Below are 18,402 nucleotides of genomic sequence, written 5' to 3'. Positions count from 1 at the left end.
ATATCCAGGGTAGTATTTATTGGTATAACAAATATTGATTTAATACAATTTACAGTTTTATTCAAATTAATTGAGCTTTGATACTTTTATTTGCTGAACACTAAACATTATTAGCGTAAAATTCAACTAATCTTCTGTTCGATAATTATCGTGTCATTATTTCACATTTAGGTATTTGTTCAATCTAACGTAATTATACATAATATTGACATTAATTAATTTGAATAAAAGTGCAGTTATTGATCTACGACTTAATTTAGTACTTTTATGCTAATTATTTATAGATATCTAGTGAAATGGAATGAACATAATTTGTGTAGTTTTCATGATCGTGAATTTGATAGGATGTCTCTTATAAACAATATTTTAATGGAAACATCCACACTATTTTATAACAAAAATTATTATGTATTTTTAAATGAACACACTGAGTATGAAGTTAATATTTTGTCGTGAATTTAGATTTGAATTATAATTATAAGATATACCAAATACAGAATTTATGGATATTACTTTTATTTTTATCGTTCATTTATTTTTAAGCAATATTTGATAATATATTCGATTTTATTAATCATTGTTGTAATACATTTATTATGACACTTAGTGTATGTATGTTAAGTGGCGCGATCGTCCACGAAATACAAAATTAATGGCACATTATTGTTCTTGTATATGTCAAAATACGCTGATAGCTTTGAGTGTAATGACTCAGTGTATGTGTAAACTGGACAGGCCTTAAAAAAAAAATATTTTTATATCCAACTATTTTTTAATTTTTTAAACTGCATTGATTCTTCTTCTTCTTCTGCTTCTTCTTCATCAACTACTTCAATATTGAATGCAACATTCATCAGCAAAAAATACTTTATTTTCATGAAATTTTGATGTAAAAAATTTTTTCCTAATGAAATTATGAGTTGGTTTATTAAGCTGATTTACAAAGGCTTCACGTAACATTTTTTTTTTTTTATGTATTTCATTGTTTGGTGCTGTCGTCGTCGACGATTGTCGACAATATTTTTCCGTTTGAATGAACGCTGATCCGATTTGTCAGAGTCGAGGCCTCGTTACGCTGTCGACCTCGAAGACTGTATAGACGCTTTTTTTATTTTTATATATATTGTTCATTCGATTTTTTGGATTCTTTTTTTTTCTCTTCACTTCACTTCCCTCCCCTCAATTCTTATATATACCTTACCAAGTCCTTTTCTTAATATATTTTTCTCTGCGCTCGCATATATACCTTCACTTCTCATCCATCTCTTCGATCTATATTGATCCTATCGAATTCAGCACTATACTACAATATATTTATAGATATATATCACTTTGTTAACTTTGCCGCATTTTGATTTTGAAGCAACGTCGTAGCAACTCCACGTTATATACACTATACAGACGAGTAAATATAATCTAGGACACAAGAAATTCGAATGGTTTCGATCCTTTTTTTTTCCCCTTTATTTATTCTCTTCTTTCAATATAAAATTTTTTTTTTTTTTAACTACTTTCCGCACTAGATAATTCCAAAGAATTTCATTATTTAACCCTTGTTATTATTTTAAATATTAATTTTATTTAAATAACATTACACAGGCGATTTTAATAATATTATTTTATCGGTTTTTTTTTTATTTTTCTTTTTCGTTCGATGACTTATTTCTTCCTATTTTTTTTTTTTTTTATGGGGGAGGAAGTTTTCTAAAGGACATCTGCAAGCCAGTGTCAAATCCATCGAAATATTTTCCATTAGTTTATATATTTTTTCTATAGATATATATTGCACCCTTGGTTCTCTTGAAATTTTCTTCCACGTGCCCAACAGACGACGCCCCAATATGCATTTGTGGTTGTACATATATATTTTTTATTTATATATATTATGAGAATACAAGGACGACTAGTTTCACCACATTTTTCATCATCCACTTTCGTTATTCTTATTAACGGATTTCCCTGTTTTCAGTGAACCACTTCCGTTCAATGTGACTCGCTACGAATGAACAAATTCAAATGACGCGATGTTTTTTCATTCAGCACAAATTCCCATTTCAAATTATTATTTTTTTATATAACTATATGTATTAGTACATGCAGGGGTAGTTGTAAACCAGTGTCGTTTTGAATACCACTCTATTTTTTTTTTTAAATTCTCCATCACTATTATATTATTATTTTTTTTTTACAAAATTTTTTGTTCGTTTTAATTCCCTTTTTAACTCATTAAAGAACCCACGAGTTTTGACCCTCGTTATACCCTCTAACACACACACATGTACTAAAAATTATCGTCGTTTTATTTAATTTATTTTTTTGTATGTAAAAAAAAAGTATCACTCTGTGCACTTTGTCAATTTTTTTTTCATAAAACTCCATAAGCGTTCTCCATTTTTAGACATTTAAATTATATATAAAAAATAAATTCTTTAAATTTTTTTGTATATTTTAATAAAGAGGGTGTGCATATATGCTGTTCATTAAGATTAATATTATCATCGTGAGAGTGAGTAAGTGTGTGTGCATCATATTGTGTACACATTTAAGCGGAAGATAAAAATGGCACGTGCGTGATGAATAAGACGGCGATGAAGTGGATTAATGGTGACATATATACATTTTTTTTTTTATACATTTACAATCACACACAAGAAGGGGAATAAAGAAAAAATAAAATAAAAATAATTTTTCTTCCGCAATATAATGGGAAGCTGATAATAGTGACTTTGAAAAGCGATTTATTCATCTGGCTATAATTAAATTGGCAATAGTTAAAAAGAAAAAAAACTATAACAAGTTATTATATATAAATTTTGAAATATTAATTATATATAATAATAATGATAATTAAACGCTGACAGGATAAATTAATTTACTTGTTTTATTATTATTTTTTTTTTATACAAAGTTAGTATATATAAAGTTATCAATTTAAAGGATCAAAAAAGTTTGTTAATTGAATTAATATATGGCAGATATTGGACACAAACTTTTGTGGGAGTATAATAATAATTTTTTTTATTTTTGTTTATTAAATTATGATTGTTATGAGGTGGATTGAGGAGTGAGGAGAGGGAGGATGTTGTATTAATACAACGGTGAAATGATGTAGGCGTGGAAGAGTTATTAGACAAGACATGGTACCACATGTCAAAGTGCTTATAATGCAAAATTATATATATAAAAAAATAAAAATAAATTATATTGCTTAGAAAAAAAAAATTAAATTGATGTTCGTTAACGGTGTATAGTATATACACACTCATTAATTAAAATATCATTACTACGATAATATACTTTGAAAAATATAATTTTTATTTTGATCAAATGCATCAGCTAAAATTTATGGATTTTATTTTCGGCTGTTTTAATCTATTGTTTGATGATTTTTTTTTATTTATTATATTACTTTTTCATTTCCTGGTGGTGCACGTATATAAGATTTTTTTTTTCTTTTTGTTGAGTACTCTTCATCGTCTTTTTGATGTCGCGACATACACAAAGAGAGTTGACAAAGTCTCTTATCATCACTATATCGTTATCATAGAATGTTACAGTGTTGTATTTTATTTTTTAGTTTCATCCTGTGTCCATTTTTTTTATTTTTTTATTTTGTCGACATGAAAGAGTGCCGACATGCACGCTCGTGACTGTGTCTAGATCTCAGCCCGACGAGAGTCCAGGTGATCGTCAAGATTGCGTGCAATTTTTACCTCTATTTTTTAAAATACACAAATGAATATATTGTTTAAATTTTTTAAACTTTTACTATTACTTTTCCAATATTTTTCTATGATTTTATTTTTAAAATTATATTTCTTTTTATTTTTTCTTCGACATCTTTATGGGTTGTATTTTTTTACTTTTCATTTTTTGAGTTTTTATAGCAAAGTTGTCAGTACATCTCAACTTTAAAATACGTGTACTTGTATTTAAAAAAAAAAAAATATAATAAAAATGTGCTAGTGTAGCAATCCCAATGGATATACGTTTGTCGCATTCTTTTCTATTTTCACATATATATTTTTCCATTTCTTAGATCACGTATATATATAGTATATACCACCCAGTGTCTTGGTGCACCTGGCGACCAACTCCCGACAGACCTTGTCTTCAAAGGTAGAGAGATGCTTCTATATTTATTTTTTTTTTTTTCACCGTTTTTTTTTTATATATTTTTTTTCCCTCTTTGTCGGTTCAGGTGGTCGGTAATATACGATATATTTTCCGCTCGATTTTCAGTCGTCTACCACACACACTAACATCAAAAAATAATACAAACGAATTACTGAAAATAAAATGTAAAAAAAATATTTATTTTTAATCTTTAAAATTATTTATTTAAATAATATTTTTTAATCAATTGAATTGTCATTTATAATCCATTGAATTGTATATTAAATTGAATGATATTTAAACTCCCTATAAAAATTCAAAAGAGTTTTTAAAAAAAATATATATAAAGTCATTTTAAAGTCGAAAGAGATTGTCCATTTTCTGCAGTTTCATTTCTTTACCCTGCAAGCTCATTGGTCTCCATGAGCTTCATCTAACTGGTGTTACGTTTATAGATGTATAGGTGTATGAGTTTTCACCCTGAGGCTAATTTGACTCTGTATTACATATAGTATGAGACTTTGGCATGTTTAACTTTATATGCTGAGCACTCAATTGCCCACGGGGCCAAAGACAAAGGGCCAACACGCTCGTCTTACAGGGATGATGAACTCAAGACTGAATCAAGTCAAGATGACACTTTTTAATATCTTCAATGATATTACCACCAAAAAATATCTACGTTAGCAATTTATGTAGATCACAATATAATAATAATAAAAAAGATTATCCTCGCTCTTTTTTTTTTTTTATATTAAAATTATATTTTTTTAATTTTTAAAAAACTTTTAATTAACGTGTCGGATTATACACCATATATTTTTTTTTTTTTTTTATTAATTATAATAATTTTTAATTGAATTAACTTGAACAATATGAGGGTGATGTTTATTAATTCTCATTAAATTTAATCATCATACTTGTTGGAAATAAAAAAAACGACAATTAAAATCATCTAATTTTTTTTTTGTCTAAATTGTTAAACGTTTTTCAAGATAATAGTTTTTTGGGTTGGTCAGGTTATTTTCTTTAAAAAGGCTTATACTTTCGTGTCGTCAAAAAAAAAGAATTTTTTTTTTTTTTAACTCTAGTTTCTTTCTTTACCTTGGTGGCTTTCCATAGCACTAAAAAACTTTTTTTTCATTTCTCTTTTTTTTGTTAAAACTACTCTTGATATTATTATTATTTTTAGCACTTTTTTTTTTGTTATTATTTTACCCTCAGCCAAGTGTCACACTGTGCGTGTCCTTTTTTTTTTTTGTTGCTTTTTTTTTTATTTATTTTTCAACTGCCTTTATGTAGCTCTCGCGAAGGGTTTTCCTCGCTTTTGCGAAATTGAGTTTTGCTCGTCGTATATTCTCTCGGACGGTGAATTATATTTAGTGGGATTTTAGCACAGGTATATAGTAGAATATGAGGTCACTTCGTATACAATTTTATTTTAGTATGTGTTATTTTGGTTAAGTGTGTTGGTGGTCATCATATATACATACATAGAATTTATATATGACATAGTTGTGGTGGTCATATAACTGGACACCAGCTTTCAAAGTGCATCACCATTTCGTCTTATATAACAGTAAAAACTATTTGTCATTTATGTGCATACATGTGCATTAAATAATACCCTTAAAAATCTCGGTGTTTAATTATCAAACACATACGACGACAATAATATCACCAAAACATATTAAATTTTTATTTTACATTTTCTTTTTAATGATTTATTCATTTTTATTTTTTTATAATTCAAAATATAAAATATTTTTTCATTTTTTTTTTTTTGTATTATTCTTTGGGGAATGTGATAGTGTTTTTGATAATTATAATAAACAAAGTAAGGACACTTTGTGTTTTCAGTTGAAACAATATATAGTTCATAAAAAAAATTCAAAAAAATATCAAAAATGTTTGATATTTTTTTGGATATTAATTATTAAAATTTTACACAGTGTTTTTTTTAATTATATAAATTTATATGAAAATATTGAAAAAGTATTTAATAATTTATTTTTCACTTGATCAATCATTTGATTTTTTGGCCTCTCTCCAATTTAATATAATTTTTTTTTAAATTAATAAATCTTCAAGACAATATATCTACACGTTTGCTAGTAAATAATTTTAATAATAAATTAGTTTACTAACAACTGATAAGCCAAGAGTTAGAAAATATATATCATCAAATTATTTATAAAATTTATTTATTATTCAAACTGACTCCCAGATTAACTATAATAAATTATTAATATTTTTTTTTGCAAACAGTAATCCTGACACATCAATTTGATAAATAAATAAATAAATTTATTATTAAAAAAATGTGAGTGTTTGATAATATTATTCATAAACAAATTTATAAAAAATAAAAACAAATCCTCAAATGTCCATATGAAAAATTGAATCCAAAAACAGAATGACAAATAAAAAAGAATGACAAAATAGAAAAATATTTTTATTTCTGCATATTTTATTATACCCGTCATTTAAAAATAATAATTCAAAATCTCGTATTATTATTTTTTGAAATAATAATTTCATAGACACATTCAAAGTATTTTAAAATTATTTTTTATACTATTCACATTGAATATATATCACATGGATGATATGAAATATTTTGTGGTTGATGTACCATATAAATTTTACCCGAATACGTAATGCCTCGTCACTGTCCGTATTACTGTTTTTGGCATGGCACTTTATGCCACTAAATATACATACATCCACTAGAAAAATCAAATAAAAAAAAATAAAAAAATTGAGTGATAAGTATTCAAGTTTTTAGGGTAGCAAGATTATTTTTTTTTCTTTTTCATCTCAAAATCAGACATTTATTTTATTTATTTTTGAAAATTTAACAAGTCATAATGTGCGATAAGTCATTTTTTGATGTAATAATTTATTCATCTACTCAAATATTTATTATTCCAACTTGATCAAATTTTTATATATATCGTAAAATTGGATTTAATTGGATTATTTGAATTACCTAATTTATATTGACGATCGTATAATTTATATATGTTCATTTTAACCACCATTGAAATAATTAAAAAAAATAAAAAACTAAATTATAGTAAATAGAATTTGAAAAAAAGAAAAAATAGTGTGAAACCAAAAATTTTTTAGTGAACATTGAATGTATGTTATGTTGAAATTGGCGAAAACAAGCATTCCATTTGAATGGTTATATATTATATATATTTTTTTTAGTGTTAGTTTAAATTGCGTGTGTGTGTGTAAATTATTACTTTAATGTTTGTATGTGTTTTGGAGGCTGGAGGGAGGGTTTGTTAAAGGGGCTATATCACTCTTCAATATATAAAATACTTGTCTAAATTTATGGAGTGAAAAGTCATTGGGTTTTGAGCTTGGTCGCATTGGAAACCACCAATGGTAATATTGTCAACCACCAAATATCCAATTGTAAATATATTTTTCATTTTATAATTTATTAATATCAAATTTATATCAATTAAAAATTTTGTATATTTAATTAAAATTTGTGTATATATTCGCACTTGTTATTTTGATGGAAAAAAAAATTTACAAATTAATAATATTAATTAAATAATTAATTATTCTAATTGATAAAAAATAAAAAAATTTTTACGCTAATGTAATTTCACATCAACACACACAATTGCTCTAATAAATTAATTTTTTTTTAATACTATTTATTTTTTTTTACATGCGTCATTGTCAGGTAAATATTTTTTTGTTATTGTTGAATTTTTTTCTCGACAAAAAAATACAACAAAAAAATTAATGAACATTATATATATAGGATAAAAAATTGTGGTAAAAAGTATTTGAAAAAAAAAAGCACTGAGGGAGAGAGTTGGTATAAGGGAAAATATATAAAAAGGAAGTAGATAAGGGTAGAAGAAAAGCAAGAAGGCAAGTTGAAGGACGTGACAGAAGCACGTTGAGGGTTTTTTTTCGTCATTTTAAAATCTCAAAGTGCATCCAGGCACGGTAATTCTCAGTGGACAGGAAATGAAGTCGGCGTGGGACAAAGTTTTGAACGACTCTTTTGGCCTCTTAAGATTCCACGACCCTTGGTTTACTAATACATACATATATAATTGTACTACTTTTCCCTAGTCATCATTGACGAGATAGAAATTAAAGTTTTTTTAATTATATATATATATTTTTCTCAAGTCCGTTAGTCGAAGAATAGATAGAAAAAAAAAGAGGAAATGTTTTTTTAATTTAATTTTTTTATGATAGGATTGATAGCTTATTTTTTGATGGCCAATTTTTATGATAAATATTTAAATTTATACTTGATATTTTATATGTATTTTTTTTTTCAATCTCTGAGATCGTTTGTATGCATCTTTATGGAGCATCAAATAGCACACATAAGATATTTAGAGCACTCTGCATCTATTGTAACCTTAATGGTGGTATTCAATCGATTTTCGATAGTCTCTTATCCGAATATAAATACATTGCACAAATGGCTCTCTTCAATGTTCATTTTTATATATAAAAAAAAAAAACAATTTACTTTTTAAATTTATATATATATTTATTGCAAGTATGATAATATAATTTTGTTGAAATTTATTTGCGTATATTTGATTTGATGATTAATACAATTTAATTGAATTTAATTTACTTATCTCTCTCTTTAAAGTTAAGCCACAAGTTTTCGTCAAACACATTGATCGTTTTCGCTCGACTGAAAACTTACAAGTATCGAATTCTGTATCTTATACCAACTTTGTTAAACAACTTTTATTCTAAAAAAAAAAAGTTTTTTAAAATATAAATGAGTATCACGTCGTTACATCTATTGTCTATATTTTTGCGAACTTAATTTCATACACAATAGTTTTTTTTAAACTAAAAAAAATTTAAAAAACACAATATACAAACTATTAAAGTATTATTTTTTTTTTTTTTCACATGATAGAGCTTTTATTTTTAAGTTTAAAATTTATTCTTTTCATTGGAAAAATTATATTTAACTAATATGTAAAAATATCTCAAGCGTTATAATTTTTTTTCAAAAAATATTTTTCATTTTTTAAATCTATTTTCTTTCTAAATTTCCGGTCATTAATTTTTAAATATTTATACAAATACGTCATGTGTCATTTTTCAAAAATTTATTTTTATTTGTATATAAATTTGAGCTTTTTATTTTGAATATTTATCTAGTGACAATTTAATTCACTCACTCTATCCATAAATATATATTTCAAAACTTTTAATGAAAAAAAATTGTTAAATTATTGTTGAATATATATTTCATACTTAATATCATAAAAAATTTTTTAAAAAACCTGCAGCTTCTAGCTAAATATATGGTTTGATATAAAAGATGCAACTTTTTTTTTTTTAGTGTTAAACACGCGTAACTATTGTGTAAAAAAGTTTCCGGTTTTATAATAAACGACAAACTCTGAATTACCCATGTTAAAAGAAAACATTATTATTTATTAACATGCTTTTACACCAGTCTTACTTTTCCAAAATACCCAACTTATTTTTTATACACAATTATACGTATACACAAACTAAAAAGTCATATTTTCTTTGATCTTTCTCTCTCGCTCTCTCGCTCTTTATGCACACAAAAATATATAAATAAAATAAACACAATTTAATAAAATACCTCATAATCCTTTTAAATCGACTTTTCACATTAACTATAATTACAAAAAAAAAAAACTAAAAGTTTTATTGTTTTATACCTCGAGTTATAAAAAAAGTTTTTTAAAAAAAAATTAGTCGCAAGCTGCAAGCTATTATAGCAAACTTTATTGCATACAGTATATATGGAAAATAAAAACATCGTCATGCACAGAAGTCTTACTTTTGTGACATGTTATATTTATAGATGAAAAATATGAATAAATGCGTTTCTTTGGTGGAGAGTTTTCAACGGCGGGGTAGTGGCCTGGGAAAAAAATCAAGTTGTAAAAGAAAAAAAAAAAATAATACATATATCAAAAGAAAAAACTACATAGAAAATCTATATATAAAGTTTTTCTCTATGGATATAAGTTGATCGGTTGGTGTCGACTTTTACAAGTCAAGTAAAAAAAAAAAAAAATATACCTCTTATTATTAATGCAAGGAAATTTTTTTTTCTACACAACTTGTCGTCGTCAAAGTTCAATAACCAGATATAAATATTTCAAAATTATTATTATTGTTTTATAACAAAGAAAAAAAATATTATTTTTATCGTAAAAATAATATTGTTTTATATTAAATTTACATTATTTTTTAAATTAAATTTGCAAAACATACTACTACTTGGATAAATTGTATTTCTATATTTGTTAAAATTTGATTTTATATTTTTGAGATGAAAAAATATATAGAAAATTTTATATTTGATATAAAAAAAAAGGGTATTTTATCAAAGGACATGTGGAAAAGACACAGTTATATTCTGAAGGGACCGGTGAAAATTTAAATCCAATTTAGGAAATTTAATTTTAACGCTGGTATGATTCAATCGGTTTATATTTGAAAATATATACAGTCAGTGATACGAATCGACCACGTTTCGACTATACCAAGAATATTTTTTTTTAATATTAAATTTCACATATAGGTATATAAATTTAAAAAATATCTATTTTTATTTCTACAAAAAATGGCAGATATAAATTGATTTTTGAATATATATTTTCATTGCAAGTCATGCATTTATTTAAACATTATTATTATCTTCTAAAAAAAACAAATATTATTTTTATTATTTAACATTAAATATTTTAAAAATAAAAATGTATATTTAATAATAAAAAAAAAAATACAGGGTGTGACTGTGACAATATGGGCGTACAGGGATGACACTCTGAACCATCTATGATAAATTAAAAAAAATATATAAAATAAAAAATAAATTTCTTTGCGGAATTTGCTTGTCATGTCCTGGAGCATATTATTATTTAATAATAATAAATATCTGACTATTCATATATCTTTAATAACAAATGTAAAAAAAAAAAAATGAAAAATAATTTTTTTATTTTATTGAATAAAGCATTTTCTGTGTGCTTCTTTATGTGATGAATATACAACTAACGAATATGTTAGGTAAATATATAAACAGACACACACAATAACTCCTCCTTATGGAAAAAAAAAAATATAAAAATTTTTATTCCATTAGTCATATCATTTGCCTTATCATATACTTGTTATTATTAATTTAATTTTTTTTTTTATTTTTTTTCATCCACTCTCTTTTATATTCTGATTATTGTAAAGAATATTTTCAATGTCATTATATTTTTTATTATTATTTATTTATTTATTTAAAAAACATGATTTTTATATATTTTAATATTAATTTATTATTGTTATGATGAATTTAATGAGTCATCTGTGAATTTACTTGATATTTTTTTTTAATATCTTAATTGTTTCCTTTGTTAAAATTTCAATTCATTGTTTTGTTGTTTTTAAATTAAACATATTGTTTTAACCTGTCAGTTGCAATAACTTTGTCTTGTTATTATTTATTATAGAATAATAATTCTTGGTTAATTAACACAAAATAATAACTCCTTATGAATATTTTAAAACAATAATTGGTTCGTTTTTTTTTGTATTTATTTATGGTTTTTTTTTTTTGTAAGCTAATAAATATATTTTGTAATGTTATATTATTAATATATTTTTTATTATTTAATAATTTTTTTTTTCTTTTGTATTGTTCATCTGTCTTGATAATCTTGTGGTATATTATGAAAAGCACTGCGGGATTGTGAGAGTAATAATGTATAAAGAGTTTTTAAATTTTTTTTTATTATTTTTTTATTATGTCTCTTGTGCATCCTATATTCACATATATATTCATTTCCTTTTATTTTTATTATATTCCGCTTTTATTCTTCAACCATCCTTCTTATTTTGTACTATTTTATTTTTTATTTTCCGTAAATTTCTTATCTACTTGGTTTTTTTTCTCTCCTCACAAAAAGTCCATGGTCTTTTCCATTTTGTTCAATTTCCAATGTTTTTTTTTTTTTTTTTGATACTGACTTAACATTATCTATATTCACACACACATATATATAAATTCATCTGTGAATTTTTTTTTTTTTTTTTTTTTTGTATAAAAAACTTCACGCCATTGCACAAACTCTTTTAGCTTTTTTTTTAATTTTTTAGAGACAATAATTTTTCTAGCTGAAGCCTTTATACTTGCAAAAAAATAATAATAATAAAAAGATATTTTAGAATATTAAAAAAAATATAAAAAAATAATTTACTTTATACAGATATTCTCTTTGACATGAATAATTTAAAAAAAAAAAAAAACATATAATAAAAGGAAAAATCGTATATTTTTTTTCAAGGATTATCCATTTTTTTTTTGGTTCTTTTTGTGATCATTATTTAATTCTGGCATTGCCGGAACACAGACGGGTTTATGAGTGTTTGGAAATGAGTTTTGAACCAGGGTGAAAATGTTAACTTGCCGCAGGCGACTACCTTTTCTCTTCTAGTAATATTCAAGTCACGAAAATCTCGTAAAATTTAACCTATTGTTTTTTTTTTCTGTTAAATTCTATTTTTAATTTTAACTTTTAATTTGGTCTTGAAACACTGTGTGTTTTACAAAAACTTGATCATCGATTGTACTTGAAATTTCAAATTTTTAACGTCATTTTATAATGCATGTATTCAAGCAACCAGCAGCACATGGATAAAGCGACATTTTCTATGATAAATAGTCTCAAAAAAAAAGCACAAAAAGCTAGAAAATATATATACATAAAATAGTGATAAAAAAAATGAAACTAGAAATTTTTTTTGTCAAGGAAAAAGTGCATTAGATATCACGTAAAAGAGTGGAAACAAAAAACTTTTTTATATATGATTTTTGATGATGAGTTGTAGATGTAAAAGGGAGTGATGGGTTAAAGGTGAAAAAAATATATCAGTGACTATCGGCAATGCATCAAAAACAAGCAAACATATCACAAATACTTGGCTGGGATTTTAAAACCCGTGAATATCACATTTATTTTCAGCAAAAAAAAAAAATGCAAAAAAAAAAACCCAAACAAACATAAACATTTACAAAAAAATAAAATCGTTGAAAAAAAAATGGGTATTAAATACATAAAAAAAAAAATTTAATCGCACCTGTTTCGGCGTATCAAAGCGTGTACAAGCGATAAATAAAACATGAGAGTAAAATTGGTACTCATTTCAGCATATATATCCTCATAAAATCAGCGACAGTTATACCAACCCAGCAATGATCATAAAAATTGTCTTTTTTATATTATTTTCATCGAAATAAAAATAATAAAATGAATATAAAATTGAATTAAAAAAAAAATATATATATATTAATACAGAAGCAGACAAACCCAATGACTCACTCGTTTTCATTAATATAAATAAAAATTAACTTTTTTTTTTTCTCACCTCATCTTTATGTCATTTAAAAATCCATATGAATAATTAATATATAAAAAATTAATAAATTTAATATTATGATTATATTATTGACGATATATTTTTCGATATTTTTACAGGAAATTGTGTGGAATATTTTCGATGGCTTCCGGTGACATCCGGTGATAATTTTCAACACCTTCTCAAATTTAAACTGGTAAGTTTTTTTTTATTTAAAATTTTTTATATTTAAAAATTATAAACTATTAAAAAAGCCGAGATCTTTTGATGATAGTAAGAGAAATAATTTTATAAATTTTTTTTGTAATATCTACGATCATTATAAACACGTGTATTTGTAGGGCGTCATGTGGTATGCACTCACATGATGATTCTTCACAATATGTGCTATATAATATCTATAGACACGGCATATAATAATATATCCAGGTTTAATATTGCCACATCCAGCATATGTTTTATTTCATATATAAATATAAACTTGTGTGTGTGTGGATGGGCCTGGTAAAATCAGCAGAGACCTGCCTGTTAGTCTGGCAATCTTGTGTCTGGTTAAACCGGTCACGTGAATTATTAGCATTTTGCCAAGCTGAGTATGATGAGCCATCTCGATTGCTCGTCTTTACCAACTTGCTTCTCATCTTCTTCTTCTTCTTCATCATCTTGAGAACGACTCTTATTATATATATATACCTCCTTAACCCACTGAACTTTCTCTTTGCATATTAGTTATTAAATATTATTATTACTTTGTGCAACTATTAGCACTAATGTTAATATACCAAACATGTTTTAATATATATCAAATCATCAAATTAAAAATACCTAAATGCTCTGAAAGTTTTAAAAAATATTAGTAAATTTTTAATCAAATTTTATGTCTGTCTGTTTGCTCACCCCAATTATTGAGACAACCCTAACAATTTTATTATTTTTTTTTTTCAAGGTAAATTTCATTTTTTTAATTATCAATTATACTGGACATACGCCCCTTGATATATAAATTAAAAACCATTAAAAATTAGACAAAAAAAAGTAAATAATTATTGCGATATAAATTTTTTTTAAAATAAAATCTAAAAAATTTAAAAAATATATTTTTTTTTTTTCGAAAAATTTAATGCAACTAAATGGTTTTTATTTAAACCATTTTATACATTTATCATGGGGATTGATCTGTTCTTCAATAGGGTTTCTAAGAATTAAAAAAAAAAAAAAAAAAAATTTTTTTAATTATATTCAGGTTGTTTTTATAAACACCTGCTCCAAAAAAGGAAAAAAAAAAATTAAAATCAATTTTTTTTTAAATATAATTAATTGATTTATAAAATTTATTGATTTGTTTTTTTTTTTTTTTCTATTTTGAATGATGAATATATATTTGTTAAACACAGAAATATGATATGAAAAATATTTTGAGAGTTTTGATGTTAAATGTATTTTGAATTTTGATGGTTGATCAAAAGCCACGTTAACCATCAATGTGACCACCGCATGACTAGACTATCCACATGAATATATATATGTATATGTATATAAAATGAAAAAGCACATATAGCATCATCACAGTGAGTTAGTTGGTCGAAATATATAGAAGAGAGTGTACACTGGAATGAGTTAGTTGAGAGAATAAAGCAGCCAAAAGTGACAAGGCCATTGCGCCTATATAGCTTAGTCGGTCTGTCTGGCAGGATCCCAATTTTCCAAACCAATGATCTTTAAACACTTTTCTTGCGATTAGGTGCGACCCGAATCGACTCATCGCACTCTATTTTTTTTTTTTGTCTCTATATATGTGAGTTGATCTTCTTCAACTTTATATTCACTTCAATATCTTTTAACTAAAAAAATAATTTTTTTTTTTTTTTTAACCTCTTTACTATAACAACAAAGAAATATTAATTGCCAATTGGATTTTTTATTATCATCATCTTCTTCTTCTCAATTTCTCGATTTTTTATCTATATAAAAAAAAAATTAGTTTGACGATATAGTAATAAGGAAACGAATAACGGTTCAAGATTTACAATGTCTACAATAATTTTATATTTTTTTATTTTCTATCTTAAAAAGATCGTTACTTGAATAAAACCGTCTTTCTCTTTCTCTTTGAAGCACGAATTTAAGATTGTATAGACCTGATGATGATGATGATGATAAAAAGAGTAAGAAAATTTTTTACTATGGTGTGAAAGAGAAAGATAAAATGTCTCATTTCTTCAAGCTAACATGGAGCTAATTAGCGAGCGGCTCTCTTCTTTATATCCTCACTTTATATTAAATATATATACACGTTCATATGTGTGTGTGTGTGTACAGGTAGACTACATATATGTATGTATGTGTGTTGCAAAATATGGCAAAGACCATCTTTCCTTTGCCTCGACACTCTGCATCTTATTGCCACCAGACACGAAGCTCTCTCTTGAATGTATGTGATACTTTTTATATATATATACATAAAAAAAATACACACACACATATATACTTGACTGTTACAATTTAAAAGACACGCGCCAAAATGTTAAATATTCTCTCACTAAGATTGCTTGTATGTATACACTTTACAAGGGCTCATAATGAAAATAATAATAATCACGATGATGATGGCGGTGGGAAAAACAAGTATGTACACTTTTATTTTTCGCGAATAAAAAAAATTGAAAAATTATTCATTACTTTTAAAAGGGAAAATTAAATATATATATATATTTTTTTTTTATATATATTAAAAAAATTGTAGAGCTATCTCTTCTGCAACTGGGTCATAATCATTATCATTTTTGTTTTTTAAGCATCAAAGTGTAAGCTCAAGTATATTTTTATACGACTATTATTATTAAAAATATAAATTTCATTTGAATTTTTATTTAACTTATACAATGAAAATTTTTATTTTTTAATTTATGATAAATAAATTGTATTTTTTTATATTTTGAAATTTTATATAGATGGGTTGTTTGATGTTTGAAATAATAAATATATTCCAGTGGCATGTGTATATTTGCACAGTGATGTATTGTGTAATAAAGAAAAAAAAAAAAAATTTAAAAAAGAAAAATAGAACGACAGTTATAACGACACCATTATTTTTCAAAAAGAAAAAAAAAAAAAAATAAGATATATTGTTTATATCGATGTCGTGTTTAGCATTTATTTTTCATTTTTAATATTTGAAATAAAAAAGGAGGAGGTTTACTTTTCTTTTTGTAGTCGATAGAAGAGAGTACATTAGCATTTTTTGAGACTTAATATACCCCACAGTGTTGTTTGCTTATCTTCAAGAAAGAAACACCTGCTATTTCCATGAATTTTATTCAACAAAAGGTGTAAATATATAAATAATACAAAAAAATTATTTATAAATAAATTTGTTTATATTAACTTTATCTAATTTCAATATTTTATTTATTATTAATGAATGAATTGATAGAAAAAATAATACATCTCGTTTGAATATATATTTTTAAACTTTTTTCTATTTATTTATTATGTCAATTGAGTTATGAAATGTATTAATATTAATATTATTAATAGTTACATATGAATAAATAAGCAAAGAGCGTGTCGGTCAAGTTTGTTGATACAACAAATTATATATAGTGACGAGAGGCGCGCATATAACTATTAACATGTCTGGTTTGTTAATTCCGGTATAAACTTTCCGGTATGACTCAATTCATGTCTGCGTGTTTTGTACTACATATTACACCTCAACTACCGTCACACAACATGACACAAATATACACACACACACATTTTTTTACACTTTTATAATCACAAAATAAATATATGAGATTACTTTTTTTATTTTAAATGATAATGAAGAAACCATTCGCGAGAAATATGACATTGATAGTTGAAAAAATAAAAAAAAGTATTTTTCAAAGAATTTAAATGTAAATAAATTTATTTATATGGAAACTTTAAAATTTACATACATATAAAAACTAAATTTTATAGATTCTTTGTAAAAATTTTTATAGCAAATTTATATATATATATTATTTTAAAAATGAAAATATAATCGATTTTATTTTTTACGATCATTTTTATCACTTAATTTTATTGATAACGATATACTAAAAATTCATAATGATAAAATATATTATTTTGATTTTTACAATATTTGCATGTTAAAAAAATTAGGTGTGATACAAAAAATAAAAAAATTTATAACGATCGCGTGCACCGCGACATTCCACTTTGCTATTTTCCTCAAAAAAAGAAAAAAAACAAATTTAAACAGCAATATTAAATCTACACTCCCTGCATGTTTAATATTATACTTTCATAAAGTGCATGCAAGAAATAAAAAAAAAAAAAAGCCAACAACAATAATTACAAATATAAATTGAGTAAATATTTCAAGAATTTAATTAACTCGTCGATATAAAAATAAGGAAATATAAAATGCACATGATGATGATGATGATGATCCTCTCGAGTGAGCAACCAATATATCTTGGATATGTTATCCAGGGGGATAAAGACGATGGGGGATTTATATTTGATATATAGATAGATATAGTTGACCAAGTGTGTCTGCAGTGTCGGAAATAATTGGTATATCTTGTCTCTCATTCTATTCTCTCGTTTATCCCCTTCAGCGTAAAATTGGAAACTTGCCAGGTTTGTATGGCAACACGACACGTAAACGAGACACACGTGGATATTATATATACTTGCAAAATTGTATATACAACAATGACAACAACAACAACAACAACAACTATCTGCAGGATATTTTATCCTCGCGTGTTGCAGAAATTCGTTCTTGCTTGTGTCCAAAATTCGTAGATTCTTTCTCTCAACCTGCACCATACCAATACATTCTCCAATGAACTTTATATATAGTGTGTATTGTATTAT

The 18,402-nt window shown here is 24.8% G+C and overlaps 1 protein-coding gene across 1 annotated transcript in view; it reads left to right on the top strand.

Annotated features, from left to right (window-relative positions):
• The window catches only part of LOC122849725, an 81,074-nt gene that overhangs the window by 16,015 nt on the left and 46,657 nt on the right, over window positions 1-18,402 (top strand). Inside the window, exon 2 of the mRNA XM_044148509.1 lies at window positions 13,650-13,726. The gene's annotated coding sequence lies outside the window, so the exon portion shown is untranslated. The remainder of the gene's footprint in view (window positions 1-13,649; window positions 13,727-18,402) is intronic.

The sequence above is a fragment of the Aphidius gifuensis genome, linkage group LG2 (genome assembly GCF_014905175.1).
Source record: "Aphidius gifuensis isolate YNYX2018 linkage group LG2, ASM1490517v1, whole genome shotgun sequence".
NCBI classification, from domain to species: Eukaryota; Metazoa; Arthropoda; class Insecta; order Hymenoptera; family Braconidae; genus Aphidius; species Aphidius gifuensis.
The sequence above is the reverse complement of the archived record's forward strand: the minus strand, read 5'-3'. Positions and strand labels throughout refer to the sequence as shown.